At 44.3% G+C, this 24,862-nt stretch overlaps 1 protein-coding gene and 1 long non-coding RNA gene across 4 annotated transcripts in view; one reads left to right on the plus strand and one right to left on the minus strand.

Annotated features, from left to right (window-relative positions):
• The window catches only part of lifrb (LIF receptor subunit alpha b), a 55,814-nt gene extending 53,679 nt beyond the window's left edge, over nt 1-2,135 (minus strand). For 2 of the 3 annotated variants that reach the window (XM_060935916.1, XM_060935915.1), the window contains exon 1: nt 1,948-2,131. The gene's annotated coding sequence lies outside the window, so the exon portion shown is untranslated. Of the gene's footprint in view, nt 1-1,947 lie in introns of all 3 variants that reach the window. The other variant, XR_009655743.1, reaches the window with a different exon arrangement.
• The window catches only part of LOC132895373 (uncharacterized), a 71,193-nt gene continuing 47,743 nt past the window's right edge, over nt 1,413-24,862 (plus strand). The window contains exon 1 of the long non-coding RNA XR_009655744.1: nt 1,413-1,645. This is a non-coding gene — a long non-coding RNA (uncharacterized LOC132895373). The remainder of the gene's footprint in view (nt 1,646-24,862) is intronic.

Here is a 24,862-nt window from a genome sequence, read left to right on the forward strand (position 1 = left end):
AAATAGCTAGTGTCATATATTTGAGCAACACAAAACAATAAGTCTCCACTATATTCAAATTACAAGACTAAGCAAGTTAGCTAATTCTCAAAAAGTTTTGACTGAATAGGCAGGCTCTTTTTACATTAAGAAAGGTGAATCAATCAAGATTACAGGTCTAAACCTACTGTCATAAAAGATGGTGGTAGACGGATGTAATCACTAGAAGAGTTAATTATGAAAACAACAAGCAGGTACAGTATATAATCCAAAACGTAAGACAGAATTGTTGAGGTGTCGTTGAGTCATTCTGTTGGTGTGGGTCACTGGGGGCTGGGTGTGAACGGCCTAGAGTCTCGTTGGGGTGATCAGTGGTTGTTGGTTCTCTCCGTCCTCCTGTAAGTCACTGAAAACAACTGGGTTTTGGTGTGCATTCAGTTGTCTGGGAAGTGTGCCAAGTACTGCATTGTAGGTGTCTGATAAATGGTGTCTTAAGGCCAATTTATGCTGACAACGCAGTCCTCGCAGATGGCGTCGCAGATGGCATCTGTGTAGTCCCCCCTTCGCAGACGCTCTGCGCGCACCTCCCAAAAATTGTGACCACTGCAGAAGCCTCGCAGACAGCGTCGCAGACAAGAGGGCTCCGATTGGTCCACTCTACATCTGCTGTACACGCACTTCCGCTTCCCTACTTTCCCGGTTTGGTTTGTTTTCACGACCGCCATTTTTAAAAACACGAGCGAAGATGGAGCAGCACAAAGAGCGGTTGATCGAGGAAGTGAGGAAGTATGTACATCTATACGACTCCAGTTCTAGTCATTATAAGTAACCGGAGGATAAACACTCCACTAACCACACCCACCAACTACTCCTAGCGATTTCATGACTTCGCACCCCCTTGCGTTGTGGCGGTGAATAACATCACGCACGCCTATTACTCCCCGCTCAACGATAAATTACAACTATCTGCGAAAAGCTATCTGCGAAAGCCTTGTCGCAAGAGCATGCAGAGGCCCTTAAACCACCACCTCTGTTCAGTGATTGCCATTCCAGGTTGACAAAAATGGCTTCTTTAACTCCTCGCTCATACCAACGATCCTCTCTGGCTAAAATGCATACATTGCAATCCTGAAATGAGTGTCCTTTGTTGTTAAAGTGCATATCCAGAATATGATATTCTGGACCAATTTCGGGTTTTTTAATATATGAAAGTATGTCCCCTTACACACTCATCCAGAAGGGTAATTTTGCACAAGGCCATCTGTCTACAGCAGAAAAAAATAAAATAAAACGCACCTGGAAAAATCCCAAAGGAGTCTGGAGCCAGTCACGGGCACCCCAGGACCCCCCCCAGCTACGCCCCTGAGGATTGCTTTTCATCCATGAGAGGATAAGTACCTGATACTCCCTATTAGTCAGACAGAGCTGAAGAAGCCTTTCGGATGAGAAGTGAAACGTCTTCAAGAATCTTCATTCAAGTCCAGTTGCTCTCTTTTACCACCCACAGTTTACTATGACCTGGATGACTGAGAATCTTCAGACATCTCTATTCCAAGGCAATGTGGTTGCAGTTTCACTTTAAAAGCGATTGAAGGTACAAAATTGGACTTTAAGGACCAAATGTTGTGCCTGTAAGCTTTATGGACGTCAACATGCACCTTTCCAGGTAAAAGATAACACCCAAAAAGTTACAAGAGGAGTCATTTCTTGGAATAAAACAGACCCATATAATTGAGCCAGAGAGATATAGACTATATCGGGTTAAACAGAGAATCGGAAAATCTCATCATTACGTTAAACATCTTGATTAAGATTAGATTAGTTTGAAACAGACTTTTTTTAAAAAAACAAGTCTTTAACACAAATAAACTATTCATACTGCGCAGCTCAGCACCAAAATCCGGCTTCGGTTCTGAAACCAAGTGGGTTTGCGATATATATAATTTTTTTTTTAAACAGCTGACATACCTGGAAGATGATGTTCTTTAAACTGTTGCAAGCTGAAAGACGGTTCTTCCTGAACTTAAAAAATAACACAGAAATGAAAGAATAGTAGAGTGTGGACTTGTAGTGAGGGTAAGGCGCTTCGAGAGGGAAATGCAGAAATGGGAGGGTTTCAGTGAGAGGAGGTTCATACTGGAAGAGGACGCTGTTCCTGGGAAAAGGAAACGGCGGTGTGTTGAGCAACAGCTTTGGACGGCTTTAAACAGGTCGTGTCCTAAATGCAGCGGGCATATGAGAGCAAAGCGACATGACTAATATACAATTTAAAATCCCTTTCTCTCATACGCGCCCACACACACACACACACAGATGGATAGCTCCAGTGGCGGCTGGTCAATAACGCGGTAATTAAGCAAAACTATTTATTTAGTCAAACTTGTTTACTTCACGCTGTATCCGTGTAATTATTTTTAACCTATTTTTAAAAAGTATTTCTTTAAATTTTATAGGAAAACCTCAGGGTTCGAATTATAAATTTGACCCTATGGGGGTCTCTATTTAAAAAAAAAAAAGCAATGCATACTCGCTCTCCTGGACCAGCGCACTTTTGCGCACTGCAGTGCACAGCTTTCACGCACAGGCGCGTGCATGCATGCACACACACACGGTGTTGCATATATATATATATATATATATATATATATATATATATATATATATATAATTTGTTTAACAATATATATATATATATATATATATATATATATATATATATTGTTAAACAAATTATATAATTTGTTTAACTATATATATATATATATATATATATATATATATATATTGTTAAACAAAATATATATATATATTATATATATATATATATATATATATATATATATATATATTGTTAAACAAAGGAAGATCGTTGTGAGATAGATAGAGGACAAGTCTTCTTCGGACTTAACTTCACATTCGATTTCGCAGGCTGCAAATTTCAGTTTGCGCGCATAGTGGTGTGGTGGTGAAGTACAGCCGTACATGTTGCGGCTTAAAGGGATAGTTCGGGATTTTTGACATGAATCTGTATGGCATCCCCATCAATAGTGTCGTGCAAACACACTGACCTTACCCCTGACAGCATCCTGTGAGTCCAGTTCTTGTCCAGACGAAAGTAGTCCGGCAAGTTTGTTGGGGTCACGAAAGTAAAACGTTTTTTGTCTCAAAACAGTATGTGTTCAAAAGAGTGATATATTTGCATCACAAAACCGTTGGCAAATAAAAAGTCAGACCTCGAAATCGCTTGGCACTATTTTCCTACGCGCTGCCGGCTTCATCCAGCTGCGGCTCCAGCTTCAAGGATAAGCTGGAGCTGCATAAGTAGGAGTCCCGGCGGGTGGTTTGTATTCGATTGGTTTATATCCCGACCTTGTTAGCTGTCAGATTTATGTTCATGGACCCGGTAAGCTGGTAAATAATATTTATTATTATTATTATTTTTCTTTACCAAATTCTAACAGAAAACGAGAGCGCCCGAAAGGGAAAGCTGAGCCGAGCTGCTTCACGGCTGTAATGCAAATTGCTTTCCTCCTCAGTATACAAGTGCGCTTCCATGTCAGGGAAAAAGAAACTACCACTGCTGCCTATGTAGTGCCCTATTTATACAAATAGGAGTGAATAAATATTATTTACCAGCTTACCGGGTCCATGAACATAAATCTGACAGCTAACAAGGTCGGGATATAAACGAATCGAATACAAACCACCCACCGGGACTCCTACTTATGCGGCTCCAGCTTATCCTTGAAGCTGGAGCCGCAGCTGGATGAAGCCGGCAGCGCGTAGGAAAATAGTGCCAAGCGATTTCGAGGTCTGACTTTTTATTTGCCAACGGTTTTGTGATGCAAATATATCACTCTTTTGAACACATACTGTTTTGAGACGAAAAACGTTTTACTTTTGTGACCCCAACAAACTTGCCGGACTACTTTCGTCTGGACCAAAACTGGACAAGAACTGGACTCACAGGATGCTGTCAGGGGTAAGTCAGTGTGTTTGCACGACACTATTGATGGGGATGCCATACAGATTCATGTCAAAAATCCCGAACTATCCCTTTAATAACACGGTCAATACAAAGTTATGGCTGCATGGTGATCGGAAATGAAATGAGTTTTATTTATATTTATATGGTGATATAGGCTATTCAAGCTTATTATGGTGATATATGACGTATTTGAGAGACTTCCACAGAAAATCAAGTTTGCTTCTTTCATGGGAGCCTGAGGGAATGGGAGCTCAGCTCAGCTCCCATTGGCTCCCACGTAATTCGAACTATGGAAAACCTACACTTCCTGTATATTGAGCGTGTCTGTGGCGACACAATATCATGCTAGCTGCATTGTTCTATCTATACAGAGTAGATGGAATATTTTTACTAACTTTAACGTATGGGTTGTTTCAGGGGCGCTGCCAGAAATTTTGGGCCCCATGAAAGATTAGAATTTTGGGCCCCCCAACTTTGCCCACCCTCGTCACAATTGCACTATTGTCATTATTTGACTTTTGATAGCCCATGGACATTGAGTTTGTGACTTTGTTATTACATTTTATGTATTAACCTACCAGGGACTAGATGAAAACTGGTCAGTGACTAATTCTGGTGCATTTACAATCACAAATGAAAATTCAAGATTTTGCCACATGCCTTCTTGTGCTAGGACAATTGGTAGTGAAATGTGTGATGTGACTGCTAAGCAACACTTTAATCTAGCAAACTGTATATGGCGCTCGCTCATTAAAAACTTCAATCCTAAAGCATTTATGGGTTGTATTGCTGCTTACCTCCTTCTCCAAAGGGGGGGTTCAGTGGTTTGGTAGGGCGGAGGTCCTCCTGAGGCTGAATCTGTGCATATTTAGGGCACCCCATTAGTTATGAAACTGGTTATTAGCACTAGTTATTAGCACCAGCATAACGTAATATTTCATCTTGTTTATCACACAAGTCAGTTCAGTTATTAAAATGGAAAAAATGTCACTGTACAAACTGTAAAAGTGTTCTCTTGATAGGCTAATCCAACCACGTTCATACTGTTCATTTACCATTCGCTAATATTTTGAACACACGTGAGCGATAGCTACCTTTCTTTGGGAAAAACTGAGTGACCAGTTGCCTGCCTCTCCGGTCCCTCTCAGCTTTCAGCTGCCTTTGTTTACGTTTTTGACAGCCACTCTTCATATTTAGCGATCATAGACTGTACGCACTCCACTGCTGGCTGGCTGGCTGGCTGCTGCTGCACCGCGACACAGCAGCAAGTAGCGTTGCACTGATCAGCACACAGATTTAACGCATCACGCTTCTACCAGAACTGGACCATACCATTTCGCAAAAGGGGGAGGGTTAAATGACAATATGTTGAAGAACTCAAGAAATAGACAACCTTGTTCAATTAGCTCATTTTACCAGATGGAATATTGCATTGTTGTTATTTCAAAAGTCTTATTAAAATAATTAAAAGCATATTATCAGCCCCTTAAAGGGCCCCATGGCAGTGCTGGGCCCCTAGAATTGTTCTAACCTTTTCCCCCCTGGCAGTGCCCATGGGTTGTTTTACAATCAGGGTACGCAAGCTAAAAAAATCACATTTAACCAAGGGAGTAACTTTGATTTTGACATTGGTGGGGACACAAAAGTGATCCAAGGCTAGGGTGACCAGATTTCCCTAGTCTGAAACCGGGACACTTTTGCGCGCGACCATGCTCGTGCACGCACACCTTTTTTTTTTTACGTAAACGTGACACTCAGAGAGGTGCTCTTATCATTTTGTTGAAGCTCACATTTATCAACATCTCACATGAAATAAACCAAACAGGCATGTTGTTATCTAGTAGCATAGTGGTATACAGATCAGTTAAATTATGGTCAGACAACAGATTTTGTAATGGCTGAGAATAGGCCAGGCTATGTCCATAGGCCAAATTTAAACTGATTTATTTCACCTGTTTGTGAGAACACCAAGAAGAATGCATATGCACATGTAGGCTATATCTCTAAAATTGTATGCACTATAGCATGAACTTAAAAAGTAGATATGTGACCTCAACATAGCCTAGGTCAGAATCAACCTGACTAACCATTCCCCACAACTGAATGAATAAAGCAAGAAGACGTGTACAAAAGTGAACACTTTAATGGAAGGTGCAACAAGCTGTTCAACACAGCAATATGGCCAAACTGTCAGAATGGTATGTTAAACAGAAACAAAAAAGAGACAAGTGATTTGAGAATATATACTACGGAAACCGAGAGAGGCCCTTCATATAATCCTTTTTTTTATTCACCTTGTTATCCCGAGATAACGACATAATTAATTCAGGATCTCGAGAAAACAACACAACTAATTCGAGATCTCGAGAAAACAAAACCGTTATTCCGAGATCTCGAGAAAACAAAATTATTTCATGATCTCGAGTAAACAGCTGAGAAATGGTTCATTCAGGTGCGCCAAGAGACTTGTGATATGCTGACTTTGGGGCTATTTCTCATTCTGTATAGACACAACTTTGGTCATTAGAATGTCTGGAATAATCGATCACCTAATAAGGCAATATTTTGATCAGGGGTTGACACAGGGAGAGATTGCATCAAGTCTTTTAATAAGGGATAATTTCAAAATTAGTCCACGGCACCTCCGCAGAAGACTGGCCCGGCTTCGTCTCTACCGACGGAGATACAGTGATCCAGCTGAGATCATGAAATAATTGTTTTGTTTTCTCGAGATCTCAGAATAACGGTTTTGTTTTCTCGAGGTCTCGGAATAACAGTTTTGTTTTCTCGAGATCTCGGAATAACGGTTTTGTTTTCTTGAGATCTCGAATTAGTTGTGTTGTTTTCTCGAGATCCTGAATTATGTCGTTATCTCTCAAGATCCTGAATTATGTCGTTATCTCGGGATAACAAGGTGAATAAAAAAAGATGATATGAAGGGCCTCTCGCGGCTTCCGTAAATATACACTCAAACAAAACAGCAGTAAAGGAGGAGAGGGGCGACAGCCCGAGGAAAGCCCCCACAGGAGCGCACAGCATTTGCAACATAGGCTACCCAACTCAGTACAAGAACAAAGCACTTACAGTGTGTGCAGTAGGCTTTGTGCGCATTGTTCTGCACCTCTCGGAGGAAGGGGTAGGTGCCCTGTAAATCTTTGGAAAAGGTACATTTTCTTTTCGGCATAATTGCTGCGGCATTACTGCTGCTAGCTGCTAGACAAAGAACATTCGCGCCAGTTAATGTTTATTTTATTGTTGCATGGCAACACGTTCTGTTGTCTGGAATAATGTGGCTAAATAAACACCCATGCCACAGGGGCAGGGCTTTGAACCGGTTTAAGGAACGAAAACGAAAACCGGGAACTTTTTCTATTTCACATGGAACAGAAACGAAACCAGAAACTTTATTTTTTATGTTCCGGAACAGAAACGCTTATTAAAAATAATGGTAACCGGTTAATACCGGTTTTTATTTCGTTCCTCAAAGTTTTCGTAGCCTACAAATAAAAAAGTCATTCTTCTCCTGTGCAAGTTTCTCTGACCCGCTGGGGTTCACTTCCTGTGTGACGTTCACTGACTGAATGGAGAGAGCGGGAGGGTGGACTACTATCACGTCTCCACATCTTAAATAAGAGGTAAATATTGCAGTCTATCGTTATTCAAAAACGTCAATTTCAAACACGATATCAATATATTTGTCCACGTTAATGAGAGGCTCGCGAACATTAAATGACGTTAACCTCTGTTAGCCCATCAATGCATAGGGCCTGACTAGCCTTTGGTAACACACTAAACGAATTATCTTTCATTTTTGGCACTTTATCTGTTTGTGTAGATAGGGAGACGTACTGAGAATCCAAATCGCCTACATTTGAAATAATAATTGTTTTGAATTATTTCTTGTCTTATTTAATGAAGGTTGTAATAGAATTAGCCTACATTTGGCTTAAGCTGGATGAGACAGAGACATAATTTTATAGCCATTTGTTAAACAGCTGACAGGGAATGTAATTAACCGTTCCGGGAACGAAATTTTTTTGTTCTAACCGGTTCGGGAATGTCTATTTGACGCGGTACGCGGTGGTCCGGATCACCGTATTTTCCATACAAAACGAGGGCATTAATTAATTATTTTTCCTGGATTGTGGTCCGGTTCACCGTATGCTGTATTATATTACGATATAAATAAAAACTTACCAAAATCATACTGTGTTTGTCATTTAATACGAGTTTTTTTACAAAGTCGTACATCATTTGTTATTTTTTCTCAAACCGGAAGAGAAATGCATGCGTAAAACACACGCGCAATAAAAGATACCAGTTCTAACGCATGTAAAAAAGCGGGAGCTGCCACGAGGGAAGTGAAAAATAATTTTACCAACTTTCGTCATTATGTCTCAGGGTGGTTATGAAACCATGCAACATCACAGTAAGACTTTTTATTTGTCTTCTGAACTTGGTGGTCCGGACCACACCTGAAAACGGCGTGGTCCGGACCACAACGGTAGTCCGGACCACCGCGTACCGCGTCATTTAATGGTGGAACCCAAAACCGGAAACGTTAAAATTCTGTTTCTGTTCGGAACGAACCAATAGGAAAAAAATTCTGGTTCAAAGCCCTGGCCAGGGAGCAGTAACCAGGAAAGTTTGCAATTCCTGTCAATTCATCAAAATAGTAAATGCAGACATTTCTCCGCTAATGATTCCCACGCTGCTCAGTCGCAAACGTCGCGAGTGGCGAAAACTGGGACATATCCGTGTCCCGACAGACTTTTGTCGGGACTCGGGACACACAACCCCAAATCGGGACTGTCCCGGTAAAACCGGGACGTCTGGTCACCCTATCCAAGGCAGAGTTTCTGAAAGGTGTTTTTTTCCATTAGCAATCATAATTTCATGTCATGCAGATCTTATAGGTTAGTGAGGGTAGCTGTGGCCTAATGGTTAGGGAGTTGGTCTTTGGATCCTAGGGTTGCAGGTTCAAATCCCACCCTTACCCCTCCCTACATCTCCATCCATGGCTGAAGTGTCCTTGAGCAAGGCACCTAACCCAACATTGCTAGAATCTGATGATTTATTACTTTTACACCACACAATTCCTAATTTGTGTTTAAGTAGTCGTTCTGTCTCTTCCACAGAAATACAAGAAAATAAGAATTAAAAACTTTAAGCATTTTTAGCATTAAATATTGTTTTTTTTTAATTCAATATCTGTACTGTTTGACATTGGAGGTGGGGGGGGTGTCTCAAAATTCACTGACTGCCTTATTGAGACACTCAAATAGGTGCTACTGGTTGCATTTTCTATTCTGTAATAAAGCTCAAATTTAGTTAAAATATTTGGATATATAATTTAGTGATTGCCTATTTAGCATGATTATGATTACATTAGTATTGCATTTGTAGTATACCCCCCATTTTTTCGTCTTTTTGTTGCCCCTCCATTTTCCATATTATCTCTTTTTGTTGCCTGTTTGTGTTCATAACGTGTTATGATTTTCACTGCAGATGTGCTTGCGACTTCTTTTATGTTCATGCTGCAGTTACCAATATCCGTCTGTAGGTGGCAGTAAAGGACCATGGATTTGTTGTATCTAGCCTAGCCTAGTAGTAGAAAGAGGTCACTGTAAAACGGTGAACGCAGCAGACTCAGCAGCAGACTCAGCGGCTGTCACGCTGTTGATTCTGAAATGCAAGTTGCACATCTGCATGGCCATGCAGTAGCCGACATCTGACTACTTACATTCTGTAAAACCATTAGGTCTATAAATTTAACATTCATTCATCGAGGATATTATCTAACACCAAGTTACATTGCTCCAGCATTCCTTTTCTCTGCAGCTATGCAGTAGCCTAGCTCTGATGCGTCCTGTCACGTTGCTAAACCTGCCTAAGGAGCCACAGCAATACTTTTATGAAGGGTTTCCATACATCAAAAGAATTTTGTTGAGTTTTTAAAGCTCGACAGAAACCCTGCTCTTACATTCTTGACTTTGAAGAAGAATGAACGAATGTCTCGTTTCTTGGGAGGGGGGGCCATCGTCCATGATACTCAAGTCAGCATGCGAGTCGTAGGGCAAGCATGCATGGACATCGAAGTCCAGCTCAATTTGTAGGCTGACGGAGAGTGGGGGGTGCGTGGGGTAGGTCAGGTGTGTACGTGTGAGATACGGGGGGTTGATGGGCGGGTAGTCACGGCTGCTGTGGGAAGTGTGCTGCTTTTACAGCAGATGGAGTGACAGCTGGGATAGCCAACCATGTAAGTTAGCGAGAAACAGGTAGCTAATAGAGAATGTATATCTATGTTTGAGGGGGGATTATTAGCAGTGTCATACATTTAACACTTTGTGTGCCATATAATCATTGCTCAGGTTAGGACATCGGTTTTATTGATCGTGATTACACAGTAGCGGCTGAATATTGGTAGGGACGCGTCCCTACCCAAAATTATGCCCTAGCATTTAACACTTATTATCTTCAATATCAAAAGGCTTGACTAAATAAACTTGGTTGTTTATTGTAGCCCTGTGATAGCTCTATTTACCATGCAAAAAAAAATTTGGTGATAACGTTATTTTTGGTGAATGTATGGCAATATATGTCATATTTAGCAAAATTACTCGTGTCATTTAAAAAAAGTGCTTTTTTGACCACAGGTAGCTCCAAAAGGGATGCACTTAAATCATTCATTATACCATAAAACAAATATTTGGTTCCATATCATTGGAAACATAGTTAAGTTTTAATGTTGAATGCCAGTAAGTTTTCAGACTATTTTGATCAAATTAGTATGTAATTGTGCCAAAAAAAAAAGTCCTCTCCGAGACAGCTAATTTTTCAATATAAAATAACATATCTAAAATGATTATTTTCATCCTAAATTGTGGTCAAGATATTGGGACATAAATATTAGAGACAACTAACACAAAGCTTACAGCCTTATATTTAAAAGTACTATGGAAGTAGTGGATTCTGAATTGTCAAAAAAAAATGTCCTCTCCAAGAATCACTTCATTTGTTTCTCCTAGCCCTGCTTAAAGCTACACTTAATCTTCTTTATCTTATAGCAGATTACACAAAACTACCATACACATATGTCAAAAAATGACCTGAAATCTGTTCTTTAACTTGTCCTTCACTTAAAAACTGGTACAAGAACCAGTTTGAATCAATTTGAATTTTGGACCCCTGTGACAAACTTTGTACCCTGATTGTAAAACGTATGTTACGTATGTTGTTTTTTCTATTGATAAGGATTTTTATTATGATTTTTTCCTGATTATAATTTCCTAATTTTCACAACTTATTTATTTATGCAGTATATATATTTTGTTATTATGATGCAGTATAATAGTTTTAGTTTTCTATTTTATAAATTCTTAATTGATTGTTAATTAGATTTTATATAAAGGTTCGAATGTATTCATTATGAGTCTTTGGCTCATTGTACATATCGACATTAAATAAAATGATCTATCTATCTATCTGGCTCTGGGCCTGTCGCACCTCCACCGGTGCCCGTGGCAGACTGTTCATGGCAGGGGCGTCCACTTTCAGACCACATACCATGGAGCTAGGTAGCTGCAGGGTCCTCAGCTGGGGACCACCACTCGTTGATGTTTCGCCCCTTATCCCAGAACATCATCTGGTGGTGGGGCAGTTCCAAGGACGTCTCCCTGTCACCCCCTGCAGCTACCCTCCTTAGATGTTACCTCCCCAAGACTCATCTCGTCTTCTCAACCAAAGCCAGAAACTTGCCTTCTCCGCCTCCTCTGAAATTTCCCTCACGACTCTGTGGAGTCTGGCTCCCTGCAACCCCACATCCTTCAGGAGACATGATATGGAGCCTCCCATAAATCCTCTGACCCCCCACCTCCACGCTCCATCCGCCTTCCCTGCCCTCCGCAACCAGGTCTACGTACTTGGCCTTCTTACTCACTGAAGTGAATATTGTCTGATATACCACTCAATGCCAGGCAATATTATTTAAATGTTACTCAGCCATGATGTATTTTGTATGAAAAAATGTGTTTTTCAATATGAGAAGACAAACTTCATATCTTCAAGCCAACGTGTGATTTTCTTATTATTATACAGACACATTCCCAAACAAAAAGTACCCAAATTTATCAGAACAATTCATCGATTTCCTCACAACTGACATATAGAGATTTATGTCATGGTTTTGGTTCTCCATGTCTTGGATGTAGCTTGTATGAAAAACACGAGTGACGTATTTCCCAGTTAAACACTCATTTCCACACATACACACACATATCCATCCATTATCCGTAACCGCTTATCCTGTGCAGAGTCGCGGGCAAGATGGAGCCTATCCCAGCTGACTATGGGTGAGAGGTGGGGTACACCCTGGACAAGTCACCAGATCGTCGCAGGGCTGACATGTCGACAACCATTCACACTCTCATTCACACTTATGGTCAATTTAGAGCCACTAATTAACCTAACCTGCATGTCTTTTGACTGTGGGAGAAACCGGAGCACCCGGACGAAACCCATGCAGACACGGGAAGAACATGCAAAACTCCACACAGAAAGGCCCCCGTCGGCCGCTGGGCTCGAACCCAGAACCTTCTTGCTGTGAGGCGACAGTGCTAACCACTACACCACCGTGCTGCATGCACATGCACACACAGGTGTAAGTGGTTAGCGCTGTCGCCTCACAGCAAGAAGGTTCTGGGTTCAAGCCCAGAGGCCGACGGAGGCCTTTCTGCGTGGAGTTTTGCATGTTCTCCCCGTGTCTGCATGGGTTTCGTCTGGGTGCTCCGGTTTCTCCCACAGTCCAAAGACATGCAAGTTAGGCTAATTGGTGGCTCTAAATTGTCCGTAGATGTGAATGCGAGTGTGAACGGTTGAGAGGAGAAAACCTCTATAATAATCCAGTAGAAGGCAACAGGAAGCCACTACTATAATGTTCCCTAGACACTTTGATGGCTGAAGCTATCAGAGCGGCCATGTCACTGTAGTGATATGCCAAAATTGGATGGATATTTATTTATTTAACAGTTATTCCATGAAATCGAATCGCACGAGCTGAATAAGCCATGTACGATGAGACTGAGTGGAATAAATTGTATTATAGCCACATTCACTTGATTTTGAGAAACAGAGCACTTTTATTTCTATTTTTTGCAAATTTGATAAATAAATACTTTATACAAAACCACCACGACCCGACTTCAGATTAGCAGAAGAAAATGCATTTATACAAAACGTCTTTAAAAAAAAAAAAAAAAAACGTTCTTCCCATCAAATACTTTTATTCCATATTTTGTTGCTTTTTTTGTGCTTTTTGGGGTTTTGTTTTTGAGTAGAGTTTTTTTTTTCCCCTTCCTGGTTGGTTAAGCAACACATTCCACCATTTTCTCTACTCACGGTATATGAGTTGATAGCCTAGTAGTAGAGTAGCCAATCAGAGCGCGTGATTGCAAATATCCAGTAAATGTGGATGTCATGATCCGCCCCGGACTTCCACCCCAGAGATTTACCATCTCCCAGTTCAGCGCGATCCAGGACGGGACTTCCATCTTGCCAGCATTCACTTCCTAGTCTGCTCTGGTGTGTATACATAGGCCGTTCTCAGAAGGGGACCTTGCCAGAACATCTTGTCTGTTTTTCACGTTGTCTCTGTGCCATTTTTTGTTTCCTAGATTTTTGCTCTCTGTTTTGCCTAGTCTTAGCCACAGTTTTTTGCACTCACGTTTTGTCAGTTTTTCATGTTTTTTGCACTACGTTTTTTTTGTCTCCAGTTTTTGTCAGAACTATTTTTCATGTTTTTTAATATTAGCACTTTGTTTACCTCGTTGTCTGGATTATTTTTTGCTATTTTTGTTCGTTGACTCTTTTTGGACTTGAATTAAAATCATTTTTTATTCATTGGATTTTCTGGTTTGTGTTCTGCTATTGGATCCTAACTCACCACATCTCGCCACCCTTAAACAGTACGTTCTGGCCAACATGGCTCCAGCGGAACTTAACTATCTGAGAACGGCTATGCAGCAGCAAGGAGCCCTCCTCGGGACCCACCAACAGGAACTCAGGCAGATCACTCAGAACCTGGCCACCCTGTCCGACTCACTCAACCTCCTAGCCACACAACTCCAGCACTCCCAAGCCGTGCCTACCCCTGCCCAGCTGTCTCTTTCTTCACCTCCCGCCACCACTGCTCTCCGTGAACCAAGACTCCCTTCGCCTCAGCCCTACAGTGAAGAACCAAGTACCTGCAGATCTTTTTTGTCACAGTGTTCGCTGATCTTGGAGCTTCAACCTCTGGCTTTCCCCACAGAATGCTCCCGGGTAGCCTATACCATCACACTCCTCACCGGCAAGGCCAGTGAATGGGGGACGGCAGTCTGGGACACCGACGTGCCCGGTTGTTCCAGCTTCAAGGAATTCTCTGAGGAAATGAGGTGAACATTCGATTGCTCTCTGTCCGGCTGGGAGGCGGCAAGAGAGCTCATGGAGCTGCGGCAGGGGTCCCGATCTACCTCGGATTATGCCATAGACGTTAGGGCTGTGCCGATAGACGATGCCATCGTCCATCGACGATGGTGGTCATCCATCACGATGGAGAGCCACCATCGTGATACCACGCCCCCTCCTGTCATAAACATGCATATACGGTATCATCTGGGCCTATTTAACCTAAAAAGTTATTTTTGTTAGTTTAGTTAGTTTTGTTTAATATATAAATATATTATATAACATATATATAAATACATAATTATATAAATTATAAAGTAATATCCTATTACCGCTTGTTCACGTAGGCTATGGTGCAGGGACGTGCTAGTGAACATAACGTGGTTACACAAACAGACAGTATGCTACTAATAATAAATTTCGACTTCATTTTTTAGCCTACACTATACTTTTAATGTAAAATTTGTCATGTTGTTCAAACAAATAGCCACTATTAACGACTTCAGTCGGGAAATATTGCACCTTATCAAACGGCAGTGAAGCGCAGACTTCGGCAGAAGTCAAATAACTTTAATCTGGTAAATTGGCCTACTTTCAGACACAAAATGGTCCACTCTAAGCCATAATGTCAAACCAAATGGAAGAATGAAGGTGATTCTGATAAATGTAAAGACAGTAAAAAAAACAATATTAAATCATGATTTTAAAAGCTGGTGCAATAATTCAAACACTAATAAATTGGAAAAATTAGCGCGTTCAAGTGCGCACTAAAGGCCGAAACGCATCTTCAGTTGATATGGTGTAAATAAACAATGAGTAATAGCTTAAGTGTAGTTTCTTCTCATAGTTTGAATACTAGTCTTTCATTGTTAGAGCAGATTAATATCTTGCCGTGATCAGTGAGTGCTCGGGGAGGTTCATTTCCACCTGCGCTTTGCGCAGCTCATTTCTCCGAAGCCAGCTGTGCGCAAACGCAGTGTTGACTGCTCGGCAAACTCCAAACGCTCGGTCTGTACTGGCCCTCTGTTGCGCAAGCGAGTTGGTTATGGCCAGGTTCAAATTGTGCCCAAAACAACTTAACCACGGCCATTTCAATTGCCTGATGGCTGTGACAATATTCGCCCCGTTGTTGCAGGCGATCTTTTTCTCCTCTATTTTCCATTCGGCAAGTGTCTCGCGCAATGCGTTTTCTAAATGGTCCGCTGAATGTGTGTCTGGCATGAAACTCGTCTGCAGGCATTTGGACTGCATTGCCCACTCTCGGTCCACATAATGTACGGTAGCTGACATATAGGGCATCATGTTGCAGCTGGACCACATATCCGTTATCAAGGCCAAATATTCCACATCACCTAGCGCTTTTTTTTTCCTTTACGTGCCAAAGCCTCGGATGAGTATCTAATACTTTTAATAATAATAATAATAATAATAATAATAATAATAATATATTTAATAACGTGGTATTAAAATCCCCCCCCCCACGATATCATCGTCCATCACAATGTTTGCACTGTAAACATCGTCGATGCCAATTAAGGGGACATCGCACAGCCCTAATAGACGTTGGCAGCATCATGCGGTTGGAACAAGAGTGCCCTGGTCGACACGTTCCTACATGGCTTATCCGACGCCATCAAGGATGAACTCGTCTCGCAGAAACTGCTATTGGACCAATCGTATTGACGCGCAGGTCCAACAACGGAGGAGAGAGAGGAGCCGCTGCAACTTCAACCCCTCTCCACCACCCGCCTCGTCCATCGAACCCCTGCAGGTAGATCGGGTATGGGTGTCAGCGGAGGAATAACTGCAGCGATGGAGCACAGGGGCTTGTTTTGTTTCTACTGTGGTCAGCAGGGACACATCTGCAGAGCCTGCCCGCTAAAAGGACGAGCCCACCAGTGAATCGAGAGGCCCTGGTGGGCAATGCTCGGAACCAGTCCCCTGCCAACTGACCGTTGCTCCCCTTTCATCATCACTCTCAACAATTGGCATCACCATCTTCAGGCGCTCGTCGACTCGGGAGTGGACAGGAACCTGATCTGCTCCGCCACCGCCAAGGATCTCAGAATCCCATTACTCGCCCTCAAGGTCCCTCTCACCGTCCTGACACTCAGTGGCACTGGCTTGACCACCATCACTCACCTCACCACCCCGTTCACCCTAAGGATTTCAGGCAATCACTCAAACTATACAACTTCACGTCATGAACAACCCTCACGTTCCTGTTATTCTTGGATTACCCTGGTTGATGCAGCACAACCCCCATTTAAACTGGACTGACCACACCATCTTAGGCTGGAGTCCTTCCTGCCTGGCCTCCTGCCTGAACTCGGCTCTGCCTCCCTCCAAACCACCTCAGCCAGCGAGTTTCCTGACCTTTCTTATGTGCCTCCAGAATATCTGGACCTCAAGCCTGTCTTCAGTAAGACCCGAGCAGTGTCCCTTCCCCCTCATAGGCCCCATGACTGCGGTATCGACCTCCTGCCAGGGACGGTGCCATCCAAGGGACGTCTCTACTCTCTTTCCCTCGCCGAGAGACAAGCCATGGAGAAATACATCACGGAGTCTCTGGCAGCTGGGATCATCCGCCCTTCCTCCTCCCCAGCAGGGGTGGGATTCTTCTTCGTGGAGAAGACAGACAAGTCGCTCCACCCCAGCATTGACTATCGAGGTCTCAACGTCATCACAGTCAAGAACCGCTACCCACTACTGCTCATGACTACAGCCTTTGAACTACTCCAGGGAACTAAGGTGTTCAGTAAACTGGACTTGCGCAACGCCTATCACCTAGTTAGGATCAGGGAAGGGGACGAGTGGAAGATGGCCTTCAAACACCACCACAGGCCACTATGAGTACTTCATAGTCCCTTTCGGCCTGACTAACGCGCCCGCGGTATTCCAGCCATTGGTTAATGATGTCTTGAGGGACTTTAACACCTTTTGTCTTTGTTTACCTGGACGATATCTTGATTTTTCTCTCGCTCCCTGGAGGAACATCAGGGTCACGTCCGGCAGGTTCTTCAACGCCTGCTGGAGAATAAGCTGTTCATTAAGGCAGAGAAGAGCAAGTTCCACCAAGACTCTGTCTCTTTCCTGGGGTTCATCATTTCACCAGCCAAGATCCAGACGGACCCCCTCAAGCTGGAGGCAGTCGCTGACTGGCTCACCCCATCTTCGAGATGAGAGCTCCAGTGCTTCCTGGGTTTGCCAACTTTTACAGGCGTTTCATCCACAACTTCAGCATGGTGGCCAGACCTCTCTCAGCCCTGACCTCGACCAAGACCAAGTTCAAGTCGGGGGAGGAAGCAGAGAAAGCCTTTTCCACTCTCAAGCACAGGTTTACCACAACACCCATTCTCACCATACCCGATTCTACCAAGCAGTTTATCGTCGAGGTCGACGCCTCCGAGTCAGGGGTCGGAGTCATCCTATCCCAGAAGGCCAACAACAACAAGGTCCACCCATGCTCCTCCTTCTCCCACCGGCTATCCTCACCCGAATGAAACTATGACATCGGCGACTGAGAGGTACTGGCCATGAAACTAGCCTTGGAGGAGTGGAGGCACTGGCTCGAGGGGTCTGACCTCCCATTCCTAGTCTGGACCGACCATAAAAACCTGAAGTACCTCAAGTCTGCCAAATGTCTCAACTCTCATCAAGCCCGTTGGTCTCTCTTCTTCTCGCGATTCAACTTCACGCTCTCCTACTGCCCAGGCTCCAAGAATGGCAAACCCGACGCCCTGTCCAGGATGTTCTCTTCCCACCAAGAGGAGTCCAAGCCACCCGAGACTATCTTTCCTCCACGCTGCCTGGTGGGAGACACTATTCTAGAAGTTGAGACGCTCATGCAGAAGGCCCTGGAGCAGGACCCTGGTGAAGGTAACTCCAACAATATTCCTCGTAACCATCTGTTTGTTCCCTGTCATGTGCGAACTCAGGTGCTGCAGTGGGGTCACGGTTCGAAGCTGGCCTATCATCCAGCAGCGCTTTTGGTGGCCATCCAGCCAGGAGGATGTCCAAGAGTTCGTGGCAGCCTGCGACACATGCTCCCGGAACAAGACAGCCAATTGACCCCCCTGCCAGCTTACTAAGACCCCTTCCTACTCCGCACCGACCTCGGTCTCACATTGCCCTGGACTTCATCACAGGACTCCCCAACTCAGGTGGCAACACATGTATCCTCCTCACTGTCACTGACCGTTTTTCTAAGACCATCCATTTCATTCCTCTGCCCAAGCTCCCCTCAGCCAGAGAGACCGCAGAACTACTCATCCACCACGTTTTCCACCTACATGATCTGCCTACCGACATAGTTTCTGACCAGGGTCCTCAGTTCACTGCACAGTTCTGGAGAGCCTTCTGCAAACTCATCGGGGCCACTTGTAGTCTCTCCTCAGCCTTCCACCCACAAACCAACGGCCAGGCAGAACGGGCTAACCAGGCTTTGGAGGTTACACTCAGGTGCATGGCGTCCAGAGATGCCAGTTCTTGGAGCAAATACCTACCTTGGATCGAATACGCACATAACACTCTCCCTTCCTCTGCCACAGGTCTCTCTCCGTTCCAGTGCTCACTAGGGTACCAACTACCACTGTTCCCCAGCCAGGAGGAGGTGGTCGCCGTACCATCAGCCCAGGCCTTTATACACCGCTGCAGGTGAACGTGGGCATTGGTCTGGAGAAGACTCATTCGCGCCGCACTCGCATCCAAGAAGCAGGCCGACAAACGTCGCTCCAAGGCACCCACCTACCGAGCGGGTCAGCGAGTTATGCTCTCCACATGCCACCTGCCACTTAGGGCCGTCTCTTGCAAGCTGGCACCCAGGTTCCTTGGACCCTTCCTCATCAAGAAGGTAATCAACCCATGTTCCATTAGACTGGCATTACCACTCACCATGCGACATGTTCACCCCACCTTTCATGTACCACAGCTTAAACCTCTGGTTTCCAGTCCTTTGCTGTGAGTGTGTGAGAGTGGCTGCACATGAGTCAAAGATGCACTTTGCTCATTCTATGAGAACTGCGGCTGTCAAATACGAGGAGATACCTGCTGATGTTCCCTTCAAGGCAAAGACAGTTCACCAGAAAAGCAGTATTGAGGCCAAGTACACAGCTGCAAGCCACCGTGACTTCCTTGAGTGGTGGCAGTGGGATAGCATAGGTGCTGCCTGAGAGCCTAAATGTGGTGGATGTCACTGTGGGAACTGCCAACCTGGAGGGAAGGAGATGACTTTAGCAGAAGAAAGAGAACTTGAAATAATAAAGGATGGCCTCATGTCTGTCCTTGAGGACGAACATAGCAAGTCTCCACACTGGGATGCTAGGTACCCTTGGATAATGGACCCAGTGTGCCTTCCCAACAATCGGAATGGAGTTGAGACCACCTCCTTAAGAACTGAAAAATGGCTCAGGAAGGAACCTGAGTGGCTCACCGCTTACACTGTGCAAGTCCACAAAATGGTTGACCGGGGAACTGCAAAAAGACTCACAAGAGAGATGACTGAAGACTGGAGAGGACCAGTTTGGTACATGAGTCACCTAGTAGCACCTTATCCCCATTTTGTCACTACTCCAGTGCGCCTTGTGTGGAACTGTAGTCAAAAGTTCAAGGAGTGAGCATGAAGCATCAACTGCTCAAAGGGCCAGATGTCTTGAACCTCATCAGAGCTGTCCTTCTGAGATTCAGAAGAGGAGTGCATGCAGCCTTAGGAGACATCAGGAAGATGTACAGCTCAGTGTGGCTGGAGGAACACAAGCTCCACCTGCACAGGTAGGATGAAGAGATAGGGGAGTATGTCATTACAATGGGAGAATACAGGTAACTGACCTGCTGGATGCATAGCTTAACTGGCTATGTGAGAAGCTACAAGACTCGTGTTTTCTCGCCTTAAAGAGGCATGCAGGGTCCTGGAGGAAGACACCTGTGTGTGTCTGACATCCTCACGTCCCACAGTGATGCCCACAGGCTGGACGAAGTCACCAAGGAGATTGAGGGAATTCTGGAAGCAGGTGGATTTTCTCTGAAGCCATGGGTCTGGTCTGGGCAAAGTGGGAGGCAGCAAAGTGGAGTAGCAGCCACTGTAACACAGACGTCCTCTAAGGCATACCAAACATTTGTATTGCTGAATTAGATGAAAGACGAGGACAATAAGGCGTTAAGCATTGGGTACCTGGTCGAGGAAGACAAGCTCCACATGACTGCATCAATCAACTTCTCCAAGAGAAGGGGAAAGATGAGAACAGGCCAAGACCTAGTGATAGAGGAAGTGAGATCAAGAACACCTGATCCTCTCACCAGGAGAAGTCTATTGAGCCAGGTTGCTGGACTCTATGACCTGATTGGACTGGTCACACTGGTTAAGCAGAAAAGGCGCTAAACTCGTTAGGAAAGCATTCTAGGAGACAGGGAGTGGAAATGTGGCCCAAAACACCTGGGACAAGCCACTCTCTGTGGGCCTCAGAGAGGAGGCCATCAGGCTGTTTGAAGAGTATGCACAGCTGGGACAAATCAAGTTCCATAGAAGCTTAACACCAGCAGGCTGGAAGGGAAAGCCCTGGGCTGTTACCCTCTCAGATGGGAGTAACAAGTCTTACGGAGCTGTTCTGTACCTCAGGTGGGAAACAGAGCAAGCCGTAGACATCAGACTGGTGGAATCTAAGGCCAAGCTGACGCCACTGGACCAGAAAGGAGACGCTGTCAAAGCTGAGGTCTGTGGTGCTGTGTTTGCAGCCAGACTGAGAAAATATCTAGAGAAGCACAGCCAGATGGAAATACAGCGCTGGTTTCACCAAGTTGGTAGCCAGACAGTATTGGGAGCCATTCAGCAAGACAACTATGGTTACCAAACCTTCTTTGCCAACCGAATAGGAGAGGTCCAGAAGGCCAGACCAGTTACAGATTGGTGGTGGATTCTAGGCGGCACCAACATTGCGGACACCATCACAAGGGGAGCTAGTCTGAAGGATCTGCAGGAGGCTTGACAAAGCGGACCAGAGTTTTTGAAGTGGGTGTTGGAGGAATGGCTGATAAAGTCAGCTGAGGAAGTTGTAACTAACACCAGGGATAGCATCAGTAAGATGCAGAGGAAAGCATTTTCCACTGTGGTGACAAGGTCAAGTGAGGAGGTGCCAAGGGGCCACCTCACAAGAGTGCCCCAGAGCTGAAGATGCTGACGACAAAAGTGATGTTGACCCAACTCACCTGGTTGTCTGCCCTGATGCAGCCGGTGCTGGTCAAGGAATGAAACAGGATGAAGCATCATTGAGAAGAACACCTTCTGGCTCAGCTGTGTAATGGAAACTTCTAATAAACACTTCAGAATGCTTAGCAGTTTTCTTTTCAGTTATTTATTATAGTAGATCATATAAAACCGATATATAAAATGGGAAAGGAAAAAGATGATGACACCACTTCAGTGATGCTGAGAGTACGCACACTCTGAGTTGTGTCTTAGTGGCTGTTATCTATTATACTCTAAAGGCATTCGCTTACTGCTCACGTCTTCATGTGATTGGCTCAAGATTTTCTATGAAGCTTTGTTAAAGCATGCACCTGGCGTGCTCTGGTATGTGCAGGCGGATGCGTGGTTAGGGAGAACTCAGACACCCTGCTTATCACCAGCCACGGCCACAGAAAAGCGATTACAGCATGTGGAAAAAACAACTTTTCTCAGTACACTAGGCCACTTGAGCTCAACACACAGAAACACAGAATAAGAATGTTCATTCACTAAATTTCCTTCACAGCTGCAAAAAAAAAAAAACCTCTTCTGGACGTGAAGAGGTTCAGCAGCTTGTCCAGTCTGGTTGGCATCATTGCTTGGATAAGATGGGCTGCTGACAACTGGTTCGGCCTGAATTCCCACACTACAAAGCAATCAAAGTGGGTGGCATCATTCTCAAATAAAGAAACTAAAGCACTTGTGCCTAATGGTGAAAACCGTGAGTATGCCTTCAGAGTCCTCTGCCTAGCAGCTCAAGAAAACACGACATTTCCTGACACTACCCTGAACCGACTAGTGGTAGTTAGGGACAAAGATGATGGACTTCTTGTTTGTGGAGGCAGACTCCAGACCTTCAGTGAAGACAAATCATTAGTGCCCATCCTCCCTCAGGAAGCATGGATTTCTACACTGCTGGCACGAGAGGCCCACAGTGTGAATCATGAGGGTGTAGCAGGAACACTTGAGAATGAGAAGAACGGCCTGGGTGGTTAAAGCAAGAAGGATAGCCAAAAAGGTTGTGGACAGCTGCGTAACCTGCAGAAAAGCAAGGGCAAAATGCTGTCAACAGATATTGAGCAACCTACCACCTGAGCGGATTGGACCAGCAGCTCCATTTGAGTTCACTGCTACGGGCCTGTTTGGGCCCTGTGAAGTAAAAGATGGAGTGAAGAAGAGAGCGAGACTCAAAGTGTGGGGGATCATTTTCAGTTGCATGGCATCCAGAGCCATTCATGCTGATATTGTCAGTGACATGTCAGCAGAAGGATTTCTGCTGACCTATCAGAGGTTTACCTCACCGAGAGGACACCCCAGCAAGCTATGGTCTGACCCTGGCACAAACTTGGTTGGGGCCAAACCTGCTCTAAAAGACCTCTATTGTTTCCTGGAGCACCTGGAAAGGTCAGGAGTAGAGGAGGCTACCAAGCATGGCGCAAAGTGGTCCTGGAAGATCCGTCCTGGAAGATCTATCCTGCAGACTCACCTCATAAAAATGGAGCAGCTGAGGCAGTAGTGCATATTGTGAAGGGAGCGGTCCAGAACTTGGGTGGTAATAGCATCTTCACTTGGGGAGAACTCCAGACTTTTGTGTACATGGCAGCGACTCTGGCAAATGAAAGGCCTATAGATGATAGAGCACAAAGTCAGGAAGTGTGTGGGGAGTACGTCACACCAACCTCTCATGTTGGGACGGGGATGTCTGTGAGGAGACCCAGGAGGTTTCCAGTTCGAGGGTTACCCCTACAGAAGGCTGAGAATAATCCAGTCAGAGGTGAACAAGTTTTGGAGGAAGTGGTGTCAATTGGCAGGCCCGAACCTCTTTGTCAGACACAAATGGCACACAAAAGAGAGAAATGTTGCTGAAGGAGACCTAGTCTGGCTTGCTGATCAGAATGCCTTATGAAGTCAGTTCAAGTTAGGCAGAGTGGTCAGCGCCAACCCGGACAAGGAAGGAGTTGTGAGGGATGTCAAGATCAGAACTTTTCCAAGCTACCCTGTCATGATTAAGAAACCATCCCAGGAGGAAAGTGTGAGCAGGAGTACCTTGAAGAAGCCCTCCAACAGGATCCCAGCCACGGTTCTCCACAGAGATGTCTGGCGTCTCGTCATCCTGATTCCAGTTGAGGAGGAGGAGGATGATGATCTGGCAGTCTCATGTGAAGAGTGATGTGACCTCCTTGGGTTCCTGAACCAGGAGCTTAAGTGGGACGTGTGCTGCCAGATTAAATTAACCAGGGACTTTTGTTAAAAGGAAAATAAATGTATAAGGGGCTTTTATTTTGAAAAGGAAGTTGAGATTTTTCAGTTCTCATTAGTTAACAGGAAGTGCAGAGTCACTTCAGAGTACATAGTGTGAGACTGCAGAGCACAGGTGTAGAGCACATGTTGCAGCAGACAATAGAAGGTGAAGTTTAACTGAAGATTGGGGAAAAACTAAACTTACTGGCCATTTCTGGGGATGCCGCTGGAAGATTAATGTTGATATTTGGTTTAACTTTGTTACCATAGTTGAAAATAATGTAAGATTTAAAAAAAAAAGATATGTTTTTATTTTGAAGACCACTTTCAGTAGTTGTTGTATTTTGTGTTTGCTTCTTTTTTTACTGTAAAGGTTTTCAACCTACTGACCTGACTGACAAAATTTGATTTTATGACCACCGAATTAAAATTAAAACCAACAAAGAAAAAAAAAAAGAAGCTAAAAGGAGTCAAGAAGTCATGATTACTTAAACCCTGTTGATAGCCAAGGCCTTTTTCAAGTTCAGGCAGAAGTTGATGTAGAACCCTGGATAACTTGACAGAAACTGATGGAGCAGGTGAGACAGTTGACCTGGGAAAAAGGCAACTGGTGAGTGGAGAGACGTGCACCTTGCACCACATGAGCAGCAAGCTACAAGGAGAAACTGCAATCGTTTAGAAGAGCCTCAACATCCATGACATAAAAATCTGAACTTTCATTTAAAGTATTCTCCCCTCAAAGGACAATCAACTGACCTGTTCTGAAGGCTACGAGGAGTCAATTATTGATATAGCTATTGATTAATGAGATATCTCTCTAATCTGGGAGAGACAGCATAATAACAAAGGAGACATAAGAGAACTTTTCAGTGCAACTCTCTCAAGCAGGGGCCCCCTCTGTTGGACTCAAGAGAGGGGCTCTCCCTTGGAGCCGTTTTTAAATGGCCCCGGTCAGATCATAGAAGAGACCTCGGTATTGGAAATCACATTTG

Source organism: Neoarius graeffei, chromosome 12 (genome assembly GCF_027579695.1).
Source record: "Neoarius graeffei isolate fNeoGra1 chromosome 12, fNeoGra1.pri, whole genome shotgun sequence".
Taxonomy (NCBI): Eukaryota; Metazoa; Chordata; class Actinopteri; order Siluriformes; family Ariidae; genus Neoarius; species Neoarius graeffei.